The sequence below is a fragment of the Heterodontus francisci genome, chromosome 18 (assembly GCF_036365525.1).
Source record: "Heterodontus francisci isolate sHetFra1 chromosome 18, sHetFra1.hap1, whole genome shotgun sequence".
In the NCBI taxonomy this organism is placed as follows: domain Eukaryota; kingdom Metazoa; phylum Chordata; class Chondrichthyes; order Heterodontiformes; family Heterodontidae; genus Heterodontus; species Heterodontus francisci.
In genome coordinates, this window is record NC_090388.1 from 30,503,788 (window position 1) to 30,517,498 (window position 13,711).

The 13,711-nt window shown below is 37.2% G+C and overlaps 1 protein-coding gene and 1 long non-coding RNA gene across 4 annotated transcripts in view; one reads left to right on the plus strand and one right to left on the minus strand.

The window, feature by feature from the left end:
• msrb3 (methionine sulfoxide reductase B3) overlaps positions 1–13,711 on the plus strand; it is a 111,417-nt gene that overhangs the window by 22,543 nt on the left and 75,163 nt on the right. The gene's annotated exons all lie outside the window — the stretch shown is intronic.
• LOC137379524 (uncharacterized) lies at positions 16–2,403 on the minus strand. Of its 3 annotated transcripts, none has more exons than XR_010976840.1 (4): positions 2,140–2,403; positions 1,015–1,194; positions 705–854; positions 16–383 (listed from the first exon to the last, which is right to left on the minus strand). It is a non-coding gene; the product is annotated as an uncharacterized lncRNA (long non-coding RNA). The 3 variants fall into 3 exon arrangements; XR_010976841.1 differs by having other exon boundaries at positions 680–854; XR_010976842.1 differs by lacking the exon at positions 705–854.

The following is a 13,711-nucleotide window of genomic DNA, read 5'->3' on the forward strand; positions in this document are numbered from 1 at the left end:
ATATTTTGTTCTTGTATATCTTTTTGTTTTATTTTTAATTGCCATTTGTGTTCGTTCACAATAAACAGACTCCCACAATGGAAGTTCATCAGTGCCCTTTCTGTTTTGCAGCACAGTCGTTTTGAAGTTGACATGTTTACTTTTGTTTAATGGCTCATTGAGGCTGTTCATTGTGACACTTAATTTTGTTTCCTTTTTCTCTCCTTGTAAAAACAGGAAAAATTGTTTTGGCTTTGCAGTAAGTCAGCTTTAAGATGTCAGAGTTAACATAAGCATATTTCTTTCAGACATACTCCAGAATGACCGTGCAGTATGTTTGTCTGTATAAATCATTGTTTTGCTCCTCAGAAGGTGGTGAGACTCCAGAGATGCCTATGCTCTTTCTGTGTAAAAAAAAACAAAGTTACCTTGAAGATTCATTTGCACACGAATGCCCCATATTCAATTTTGCCACATTTTTTCACCTACTGATCCAAAGTCATGTATAAATAAGAAACATTGCTTTCTCACTTGTAAATATTCAACTGGAGTCACACCAAAGATACTAAGTTAGTGGGTTACTGTGACTCTGAATTATCTGTTTATAGCATAAAAATCAGAATGTTCTGAATATCGTCTAAATAACATGCATGCTTGTTATCATTTTGATGTTTAATGGGACTTTTTTTTGTTTCCCTACTTAGCTGTTGTTCCCTGCTTCTTGCCTCTTATTTCTTGGTGGAAGTATCCCAGTGATGTCCGCATTCAACCTGCTGCATTTGGTGACAAAGAGCCAGCCAGTAGCCCTTCGTGCTTGTGGCCTTCCCTCAGGTTGAATGTGTGCTGCATGCTGTGTGTCTTGCAAACTTTGGGTGCTGTTAGAAAAATGAAGAGGGTATTTCTGCTGTGGAAAATTCTAGGTTATTGGAGTGACACTAACCCTAGTTTTAGTTTAGCAGAATTTGTCTTTGAAGCCAGAAGTTAGCAATAAATCACTGCTTTGTGCCCATTTTAAAAAGCCAAAGTAACATTTACCAGCTCCTCCTTGTCTATATATTATCTTCCCTTACTCCTGATGGTATCTTCCTGTTCTGAAGTGCAGGGACAACCTTTAGATCCTGAGAAAACTTAACTGTTGTCATCTTTGCTACTTGAGATGCTATTCCTTGTCCTGGCAGCAGCTTGACAGTGTTACTATTCTCATTTTAAAGAATGCTGAAAGACATTTTATTTCATACATAGAGATTAAATAACAATATCAAATAGCATAAAAAATTTCATTGTGGCAAATATATAAGCTAAAATATAAAATTATTTTACAGTTCTAGAAGTTAGGAAAAGCTCTGTTCTGAGGGAGAAATTACGATTAATACAATTTCTTGGTACAATATTGTTTTGATCTTGACCAATGTGTTATGATCCTGATAAATATTGTTTTCTTTAATGTTTTCCACCAGTGAAAACTAAAAACATTGTTACACACATTGCATATCACTAGATACTCTATGCTAGATTCAGAAGCATTTTTAACATAAACTGGGCAATACTATACACTGCATACTATAGTACTGGGTGGGTGATGGTAGATCCCAAGTGTTTTTTTTAGTGGAAGACCATCACAACAGCTCTTGTGATTTATGGAAAAGAACAATAAAAATGCATGGCTTTACATCATTTGCTGGCATTGTTTTAAAGCATACCTAAAAGTTGTTTTTCATTCAGCTCATACACGACGTACTCATGAGGGAAAAGCACCAGTTTTAATCTTCCCCACTTGTGCAAGTCAAGTCTCAGTTTAGAAACTATTAAGTGGTAGCAATTTGATGCCCTCAAAGTACATTGTTTCACTATGGGAAACGTGAGCCATTTCAATTTGAGTAGATTGCATATCTCAAAAGATTTTTTTAAAAGTGTATAATAAACATGCACGGCCAGTACCAAAATTATGTTGAGAAATCAAAAAACTACAGAAGTTGAACATCTGAAACAGAAGCAGAAAAGGCTGGAAACACTCTGCAGGTCAGACAATATCTGGGGAGAGAACAGACCAGACGTTGAGGGTGTGGACACTGCTCACAACTGGGAAACCAAAAATATGTTTGTATTTTCACTTGAAAAGTGGTCAGCAGAAATAGTTTTTTTTTTAAAAAGCAGACTTACCTCATTGGGTACAGTCCACTGAGGTGGGAGCAGGAGGAACACACACACACTTGATGTGGATTGAGATGTTATTCAAGACAGCCAGGTCAGGGAGAATCTTTCATCCCCTGAGGCCACAACAGAGGAAATTCTTCTGGTTCCTAGCCTTCTTTCATAGCCCACTACCAGAACCTGGTCAGTAAGTCGAGTGTAACCTAACCCCCTCCCCGTATTGAACACCAGCAATTTGGAGCAATTCCCATCCTACTTGAATCGGGTGACTGTCGAGTAGCAGTGGCAAAAGTAAAGTCCATCAGACACTGATAAATAGGAAAGCTTGCCTATTGACAAATAGGCAAACAGACAGTCGCCAGTCACTGGACTAGGGCAACCGGTTTGTCCATGACTCAAGTTCATTCACTACCGCAATGTATATATGAGATCTGGAGTCCTTTATAATTCTGTGATAACCAGAGACCTGCGAGAACAGGACCAAATTCTAAAAGATAACCAATATTTTTTAAATAAGGAGAGACTTGAGATATTGGGACTATTTCCACTGAAAGAAAGAAGGCTAATAGAAGACTTAATAGAGTTTTATTAAATTATAAAGAGTTTTGATAGAATGAGTAGGGAAATTATTGGTCAGTCAGTGATGACAGATCATCATTTTAAAAGGTTAGGAAAACCTTTTAAAAGGTTAGGCAAACCCCCAAACAAGGGCATTGTTTGGCACAGGGAGTGGATGGGGTAGAGACCTTTTGGATATTAATATTTTAAAGGAAAATATTTGAAGCAGAGGAAGTTACAGAACTATGAGGAACAAATGAGACTGCTATATGGGTACCTTCGATACTGATACATGTTCTGAATCAGAAGGATGTTACTTGATACCAATCTTTAAATCCCAGTTGATTTGGCTTTTGTAAATTTCCTCCATGAATTTCATACCATGCACATTTACTTGCAAACGCGAACTCCATGGGCTTGATTTTTCACATTCAGGCAACTGCTCCCTGGATAGTTCTTGCACTTGAAGGGATGTCGTGACCTTGGACTCATTTACATTGGGCCAGAAAGCCGCTGGGGCACCAAATGACTATTGTGGTGCAGCTTAACTGATTGAGGCCTACCAATATCTGGCCCTTACAAAAATAATTCCAAATTTACCTTCACTTGGCCCATTCAGTTCCATCACTGATGAAACTGTTGGAGTATGCACAGATAATTATATTTTGGAAATTCATTAAATACCATGTTTTTTCACACAATATAGTTTTTTTTCTGCCAATTTAATTCTATCCTCTCCCAAAGCACTGGCATTATTGGGTATGGTTCCAGGATCATTGGTTGCCCTCCGGTAACTCGCCCAAGTGGCTGTTCTTCATGGTGACCCTAAACAGTGAGTGATGGTAAGATATTTGACTTCGAAATCACCACAGCTGAGCCAGATCATAGTCACATTAAAGGACCATGCATTTTGCAGTAGATTACTGGAACCCCTACCTGATTTATCATCCTCCCTCCACCCAAGGGATACTGAGGGTAATTATAGAACCCACTACTGCTGCCTTGACAGATTTGCACAGACTGGAAATTGAACCTGGGACCTACCTGAAACTTTATGATTCGACTAAACTACTGGCTTAACCAGCTGTGCCATCAAACGAGCCGAAATGCTATCATTTAAAGCTCATGGGTACATTGACCTACATATTATCATCAACTGCAGCAATACAGAGCTTTGCTTATACCATCAACTCTAACTTTACACTTTACATTATCCTCTGCATTCCTTCAGTATAGTCCCAGCTTCCAATTAAGCAAGTGTTATTGTGCATTGCTGATAACTAGTGCATGCCAGGGCTGAACTTATCAGTCTCATTATAATTGCAATTATATAATTATGCTGAATACCATGTTTTAGTTTAAAACATTTTTTGCTTAAATACATTTATTTTGTTCCAGTGAAGCTAAAAGGTTCCAGTAGATGGCATATGTGAGTGACTTTTATATGATACTAATATGCAGCTAACAAGCACATTGAAGGCACTATTGAATTTTATAAGACAAGCATCTTAGTTGAAATTATTTAGCCATGTATTAAAAGCTATGAATGTGTTTCTTTGTGTCCATTGCATTGCACAATAAATATTAAATAATAAATGGATTAGAATGACTTCTAACGACAAACTCAAATAATCATGAGAACCCAGACATTGAATTGTAACCTTAAAGTGTACACCCAATAAATTATTTACAGTGCTTCTATTTTCACATTTGAGTGAGGATATACAAACTGGTATCTCTGTTACCATCATTAGGGTTAACGGGATTTGTCTTCTGTTGTGCCAGTTTACTATCCATGTTCAAATTAAGTATCGGGGAGAGGGAGACGACTGAGCAAAGTGACTAAAGTATTGTGAAACAAAACATGCTGTATGTCAGGAAAGTAATATCTTACAGGGAAGTTATAGAAGAAAAATGTTGCTTGTATTTTATTTTGGAGCATGTAGCAGCAGTAGAGCATTTGATATATAAAACCGCATCTGTCAGTACTTGGAAATGAGCAAGGATCAGAATCTCTCTAGAGAAACCAGTTTTTATGTGGGAATCCTAACTAGGCTGGAAAAAGGAGGTTCGCTATCTTGATCTGTAATACTCAGAGGAGATCTGGAAAGGGAAATGAGCACTGAATTATTTCAAAGCATTTTCTACAGCAGACTGGCCCTCTGTAAATGCAGCGCTGCATACTTTTCCTTTTTTTGTGTTTTGCGTTATAATCATCTCCAGTCATTTGCTTAATTATTTACTACTTTGATATTCTGCTAATTAAATGCATGCTGCTACTTGGACCACTTGCTTTCCTGAATGTAACAGTGTGCACAGTGATTAGAATTTTGTGGGGTGAAGGAAGGACAAAGGAAATTGTTCATAAGAAATGTTTTGATAAGTAAATATTTGACTTTTTATTCGTACTAACATTACAAGGTGTACACTGAAAAGGTCCATCATTGCTGAATCAGGTAAATGGTAGTCGCATAGAAGATTTCTTTAAAAATGTTTCTGATTAGACTTCTTTCATCCTTAAGATTAGACTAGCAACTTTATCTAAACCATCTACTTTCCTGTCACCTCATATTTTGTCCAGATATTTTAACATTGTAACGTAAATACAAGTCAATGGGCACATGACCTACTGCACAGTAAAAGAGTAAGGATGGTACGGATGCTTTGCATTTCCTGATGTTAAAAGTATTACAATCAGTGGTTACGTTTTCCAAGTTCTACATCCATAGAATTTTTTTTCTCCCTAAGTATTTAAATCCTCTGATACAGAGGCTGTTTTTCCACTTTTGATTGCAAACGGTCCCTCACAGTGGTAGTCCGTTGTGAAAAATTCCATCTCGTTCTGCAGATGCATTTTGTTGAAGAAAGCTATTGCTGCCTTAATGGTTCTTTGCAAGTAGCAAATGATCCTATGTTTCCTCTTCAAACTGTACCCAGCTTTGAAGCTGTTTTATACAAATGTTTATTGAAATGTGCTGCCTTGAAAATTTCAAGATAGTTTCAATGGATTAATTGATGTTTTTGAAATTTTTATGACCTATATTGTAAATAGGATTTGGCACAGTTGAGGAAGTCCTATAAGATTATTTAAAGTACCATCTGCAAAGTTGTGCTGGGTTCAGAGCTGAAGATATAATGCAAAACTATTCTATAGGTACCTCCGATAATTGCAGGTGTTTACTCACTTTATTGTGTTAAACGTGTACAACAGTATATCTTTCAAATAAATATATAATTTTGAATGGTCAGTGCCAAGCTCACTACTAAGAAATAACTTTTGTTTTTAATAACTGAAGGAAAACAAAATTGAATATAAGTTTTTATCTTGCCCTATATACTCATTAAGGAAATCTTTTCCCTCTGCATTCCCTTTGCACCTTGCGTCCAACAAAAAGATGAGTTCAGGAGGGTAGAATTTTCTTAAAACCGGAACAGTTTAGTTGGCCTTTTGTGTTCTTCATTTCTTATAAAATGTTATCATTTCTAGTAATGCTTTGAAAGCTGTTTAACATAATTGTTCCTGTGCTCAGACAACAAAACTTCAGTACTCAAATAAAACCAAACTTTGTCAGTATTTTACTAATTAAGGGGGGAAACCTTGGTTAACCTTGTTATTGACCCAGTACTGTAGGAATGAATAGAGAGGAAATGGGCTTTAGGTGATTGACAAGGTAATCTGCTTCTTATTTATGAAAATATGTAAAAATACTTGAACATCACACAAAAATCATCTTTATCTGTATGTGAACCTACAACTAAATGACTTTAGTTAGGTCAAAGCTGTTTAGAAAGTTGTATTCCGATTTAACTCTAGACAGTTTCAAACATTTATGTTACACTGTGACTAAAGTAGCAACATTATTAAAATAGCAAGGTCTGTTTTTCTTTATATAACCCAAATGGCCTGTTTTTTTCTTTGCCCTCCTCCCTCTCCACCCCCCCACCCCTGCCCCAAAAATAAGTGTTCAATTTTTCTAAGACTGGTGAATTTGCAGAATAAAACTTCTGTGTTCCATACCAGAAACTGATATTATTTATTATGGAATATTTTGACTATGAATTATTGTTCCATATTAAAAAGGAAAGAGGGCTTACTTATCTGCAGGTTTTAATGTAAATGAAGTTAACAAAAACTTAACTTATTAAGGCTAATTGGATTCTTTTAGACAATCTAATTCATTCTTGTACAGTTAATTGAGAAAGCATTTACCTAGGAGAAAATTATATTTATATTTAAAGTTGAAAACACTAAATGTGGAAGAAATTCTGCTAATTAGAAACTGATGTTTTATATATATACCAAAACTAAATAATTTGTAGGGGTATGACATGAAGCACATTCTGGTAAATTGTGTGAATACTGATTTAGTGGTTCTTGTAAGACTAACAAAGAAACCAGGAATGAAATCTTTATCCCTTCCAAATAAGACTGAAGCCATCAAAGGAATACAGCAGTGCTCTTTCAAAGCCTGTCATTAGAATGAAGTTCTACCACACAGTTCATGGGAAAATAATTATATTTCACATATTCCCATCAAAAGCAGTTGACTATGCAAAATTAGAGTGAATTAAAAACCCATATTTTCTAATGATGCTTTAATGGTTTCAACTACAAAAATAAAACTTGGTAAAATAAGCTTTTTTTGCTCAATGAAGACTTAAATGCTTAGCGAGTACTGAACAATGTGATTTTTTAAAAAAGTAAGGAACAACATTCCTTAAATGAGTTGCCAGTATCTCTGTTTGGAGCAGTTTTTATGAATACTTTGTAGTAATGACTCAAGGTAAAAGTAGAAAAGCATTCAATGTTAGGAAATTGCAATCTAATACTATGTAATTTAAACCTGCAGTTGCTTCTCTTGCAGTAAATGACATACAGATGGGCAACTCTGGTCCTTGTAGGTTGTGTGCACAATTGGCCTTTTTATATAAGTACACATTTCTCAGTAACAAAAGTATTATTTGCCACCATTTTATTTTTATACACCTTTCCCTTTTTATGCAAGTGTTTGAGACTTAATTTTGTACAAACTGCCTGTGTCACACAGTTTTACATATGTTAAACTTTTGCTAAAATAATGATCAGGAAAATTGAACATATTTCCTCTTGAGTTTACTTTTTCTGATTTATTTTTTCTCTCTCCTGGTTACCTTCCTTTTCAGAAGGCAAGGTTTCAAGCTTGGGAATGGTTCCATGGGCAGGGTTGGCCCTCCCATATCTCACCAAAGTGATGATCGTCATGTGAGCATTAACTGTAAATGTTGGCAGGCTATTTGACTGTACTGGTCAACAAAACTGAGCTGGATTCCGATCAACAATATATATGTACTTCCAGCTGGCCATTGCTACAGGAGCAGGAATCCTGGCATTTTTTTTTCACTCTTTTGCTCATGGATGTTGAGACCAATTGCAACACCCTCTGCAGTCTTGCTGAGGTAAACTAATGGAGCGCAGTCCAGGAATCAAATCTGAGATTGCATTGATCAATACGGTTTAGTACCACAGTAAATCATGCATGTGCCCACTGATCTATTCAGGAAATCATCTTCATTAAATTACCTTGTGGGATAAAACAATTGGCTGTTAATATGTTGATGTATTTATGTAAAAGATAAAAGTAATTCTGAGATTATCTGGTCAGACGTTTACATTCAAATTCTATCTCCCATAATAAACTAGGATGGATTAAAATGATTGACTTTACAAATGTACAAAATTGTAAGTAAGCAAAATGATTTTGATGCTGGATTAAATAGTTTGTTACAATACTGTAATCACTTAATCAATGAAATATCAGATTGATGTGGGGAAAATAAATTCAGCTAGATAGAATGTGTCAGAGTGATTGGGCTGATGAGCCAGTCAGTCTGATGCTCATCAATAAAAGTTGAGACTTTTGTGGATGTGTTATCTTTTCAATGTATTGCCTTATGAAACATGGTAGATTACAGTTATCCGATACTAAGGAAAAGCCTTTTTAAAAAAGTCACCCTAATTTAATTAATTATGGAATCCTGCAATGCTATGATAAACTGTGCTAATCACATACTAGCCCTGAGATCCTGGCAAGTCCTGGGAATTTCTGACTGTCTGAGATGGCCATTATTTTAAAAAATCAACTTTATGTTAGCTTTATTATTGTAACAATGATATTATTAAAACGTACATAAAATTTAAATTGAAAACAAATACAAAAATTATACTCATCCAACCTTTTTTGCTCATTATTCTCCATTTTCTCTCTCCTATTACTTTACTTCAAATTTATGTTATCCTAATTTATTGATGCTATTTTTTTCTTTTAAAAGCAAGCCTGCTTCATTTTGTCTCCTAGTTCCACCCGATCCATTTGAGATCCACATTGAAAAAAACTGGTCTCTGTCACCAGCAAGCTTTTTTAAAAAAAAATTTTTATTTAGAGATACAGCACTGAAACAGGCCCTTCAGCCCACTGAGTCTGTGCCGACCAAGAACCACCCATTTATACTAACCCTGCAGTAATCCCATATTCCCCGCCACCTACCTACACTAGGGGCAATTTGCAATGGCCAATTTACCTATCACCTACAAGTCTTGGGCTGTGGGAGGAAACCGGAGCACCCAGCGAAAACCCACACGGTCACAGGGAGAACTTGCAAACTCCGCACAGGCAGTACCCAGAATTGAACCCGGGTCCCTGGAGCTGTGAGGCTGCGGTGCTAACCACTGCGCCACTGTGCCGCCCCTTTTGGTTCACCTTAAAATGTTGGAGCACTGCTGTAAAACAAATTATCTCATTGGTAATGTCACCAACCAGGTTGTACAGTTCTACTGTTGAAAAGATAATAACATTGCAACTCTGCAAAAAACATTATCTTTAGCAATACTTGCACTAATGTTTTATGTCTATCAATTATTTTCTAAGCCAATCGGATTAATCAAATTTTGGTATCCTGTTTTTGAAAAGAGGAACGATATTTGATTATGATCCTGAATTATAATTATATTCACTTGTTTCTTCACTGTAGTAAAACCAACAGGTAGCATATTTCACAATTCATTTTACCTCGTGAACTTAGGAAAATGACAGACAGGCAAAGAGTAACTCATCCATCTAGCCTGGCCCATACACCTGTAATACCTTAAGTATCTTGATATCTATAATTGCTACCCAGGAAGCCATGTAACCTCCAGAGAGAGGCAAATATCCAGATTTAGAAACCAAGGTTAACGAGGGGAAAACGTTCTGCAAAGTTCCTCTCTGACCCCTTTAGGCGATCAAAACTACTCCAGGAGATCATATTGGCCCTGACTTACATTACAAGTTACCTACCTCTCAATGAGGTGACCTCTGACCCAGCCAAAAACCAGTCCAGCTCTCTCTTTTTAAGGAATCCAATGTATCAGCATTCACCGTACAAACTGAGGACTGTTTTCCACGGGTACACTATCCTATGGGGAAAAGAGAACCACCAAACCTAACCTAACTAAGTTGAAATAATTGGTCCTTGTCAACACAATCTAGTCCTTCACTATTCTATGGATCTCAAGTAAATTGCCTTGAGTCTACACTTTTGGAACATATGCAGATAAACTCTCAGCCTTTCTGGGTAGCTAAAGTCTTTGATTCCCAGTTTAAATCTTGTGGCCCTTCTCTGACCCCTCTCCAAGGTCTCGCTCTTTACCAGACTTTCCTGAGTTATAAGTAATGTGAGTCAAGTCAATAAATTTTTTTCTGTACTTTGGCTGTATTTTAAAAATTAAAACAAAATTCTGAACCTATAAAACCATCTGGCTCAAACAATTCTGTGCAAATTACTTGACTGGTGCAAAATGTTAAACACTGCATTTGTTTTCATATCTCTGTTAATAGCTTGCAAAAAAAAGCATGATAAGGATTTGAATTAAAGAATTTTAATTTATGTAGAGGCTTTCACATTCTCAAGACATTCTAAAGCACTTCACAAGCAGTGAATTGCACACAACAAGATTGGTGTTATGACCTGGTGAGGAAGGTGTCAAGCGGTCCCTCTCAGCCTTCACCTGGTCTTACTGTAACAGGGTTTAATTTTTAAAACACCGTGTTTTAGCTCCCCCTTGGTGAATCCTTGTTCACCGCTTTCCAATGATAAGGCAAAGAAACCAGCACAAACAGGTTTTATTAGGTTTAAAGAAGAAAAGTTGAATTTGATTAAACTTGAACTTAAACTGTAATTCAGTTGATGCCTATGGATACATGATGCGCCCACGCTAGCATGCATACACACATGCAAATAGAGACAGAAAAGAGCAGAAGAAAAATAAAGTGGAAAAGTTTGAGGCAATATCTGAAGAGATTTTACAGTTTTTCAAGCTCACTGTAAAGTCCTTGATTGTAGGTCGATCTTGCTTTTCATTGGGGCCCAGTATTCTTAAATGTCGTTCGGTGTAGGAGACTTTTTTCTCCTGTGGTTCATGTGTCTTCAGTGGATTCAGAGGCTTGTGAGAAAGAGATGGGAGCAGACAGGAGAGACCTTCTTAGTCCAGGATCAAACAATCTTTCTGAGTTCAAATTCACTGTGGCAAGTTCAAAAGAAAACCCTGGAACAGCCAGTTAGTCATGTGACCAGCTGGCCTAATCAATACTGGTTCTTGTGGATTGTATCTGCCTTAGCAGGCCCTGGAAAGCACTTCCTCACCTTCGATGTCTGTTAGTATGTAAATGTTTTTTTCCAGCCAGGGTTGATCTGTTTAACAAATTATTTCCTCGCTCCAGCAACAGCTAAAAATCAATGTTCATGACAAAATTAATGTGCCTCATCCTTGGCAGGTGGGGGCCTAGGATGACAATTGGCAAGGGCACTGGAGAACCTCTCTACTATTCAAATAGTCCCATTGGATCTTCTATGTCCACTTGATCAGACAAACAGAGCCTCATCCATAAGATGGAACCTCCAACAGTCCAGTACTCCCTCAGTATTACACTGAAGTCTCAGTCTATATATTTTGCATTCAAGTGTGACATCAGCCTACAGATGTTTTATTCTCCAGAAAGAATGCTACCAATGTGCCAAGCAGATATTTTGCAGTTGTGTAACAGCCTGCACTTACACATCACTTTTAATGTCCCAAGATGTTTTACAGGAGGTGTGGGGAAAGAGAGAAATGAACAGTGCAAGAAATTGGGGAGGTGACCAAAGGTGTAGTCGAAGAGCTAGATTTTTAGGGAGAATAATGACCACTTTACACAACATTCCTGGGGATGCCTAGCCTCCATGGGACATGCCTCAGCAAAGATTTTAATGCTGTCAGGAGGGGAGGTGAGAAAATTAGTGAGGAAAAGAAGTTTCAAACTGAGATTTCAATATTGATAATATTACAGATGATCTGAACCTCCCAACACATTAGCGAGAATAGAAATTGATAGGCATTGTGCCCGTTTTTTGGGGGTCCCACTTCTAAATTCATTTGGCGCCCATTTTTTTCCAACTGTCTTGGTTAATTAGGGGCCTAATGCCTGTTGACAGGTACCTTTATTGATATTAGTCAGGGATGGGAAGGCATCATAATTGGCCTTCATAAAAATTCTTCAAGGCTCACAGTCAGCAACCAAAGGCAAGTTTCAGATTTGAATGTTTTTTCCAAAAAAACCTTTCTGTGGAGCCAGGGGTGCTTTCCCAAGTCCAACATTTACCGATTACACCCACCCCGCCCTGTGGCCCATTCCAACCCCTCCTCCGGGACTTAGTTTGAGGCTCCTGCCAGTGAAGCAGTAGGTCCAACATTGGTGTCTTGCATCGGACAAGCTGTCTGTGGAGTCATGAAGTGCACCGACAGCTCACCCTGAATATGTTCATAAAGTCTCAGGACAACTTCCATGGATTTTTCTTTTTTGTCCGGGCCTCTTGGTTGGGGCACAGCTGCATCTGTAGTGACTGGTCTGGATTGGAAATTGGCTCAGACAAATTATTAGCTCTGTGTGCCTTCATTATTTTGTATTTGTTTTGAACTGAGATGTCTATTAGATCAATTTTATTGTCGTCAGAAAATGCAGAAATACTGAAGCATGACATCAACAAAAGTTAAAAAGGGTAATGGAGTATTTGATCAAGATTGCACCTTGTGGGTGATTTTACAATCTGCGCTGCCAGCAGAAGCCTCGCCCAGCAACAGCCCAAATGACACATTTTCTATGTCCTGGCCACAATTCAATGATTAATTTTAGTGGTGAATAAACCATGGATAATGCATGCATAAATTTCTGATCTGTGCTGTTGACAGGTGAGGTTCCAGCCAGCAGCATAGGCTCATTACATTTCCACACAATAAAGTTGATTTTATAATTTTAAATAAATTCAAAAAGAATACATTAATGCAACTTTTTAATATCAAAACCCTTGGTAAAGTCTGATGATTCCTATTACAGTTAGGATTTAGTCTCGTTGAATTTTAAAAGTGCATCATAATGTGCTTCATCCTTGTAGAAACAAATTTACTACCTAATGTATTCCAATAATTTTTCTAAACTTTCTGAAATATTAGCAAGAATGGATCAAGTGTTGGAAAATTATTACAGTTCCTTGATTAAGCAGCACATACCTGGCTCTTAAGTCAAATTGATGAATGTTGGTTTTAAAGAAAATTCTCTACTCAACGCACTTGGAAAATTAAATGTTGGGTTTGACTGCAGTCCCTAAATCAATACGAATATTTTCCAAATGTTTTCTCACAGCTTTGAAAACTAACAAGCATGCTACCAGGTAACATTAATGGCATTCATTGAAGTATAAACATCCTTCCCTTCACATTGTTGAAATCCTAACCTATATAAAATATGTTAATTTTAGAGGTGATGTGTTTTAACACCAGTGTGTGGTGCTATATAGTGATGAGATGCAGGATTAATTATTCCTACTTTGCTCAACAATTGTTCTCAGCTATATATCTGTAATGGGGGGGGGAGGGGAGGCGTGATGCCACCATGTAAACCAGCAGCTCTCCCATAGGGAAGGCAGTACAGTTGGCTAAAGAGTTTGAGGGTCTTTCCTACACCTTCTAGTAGCT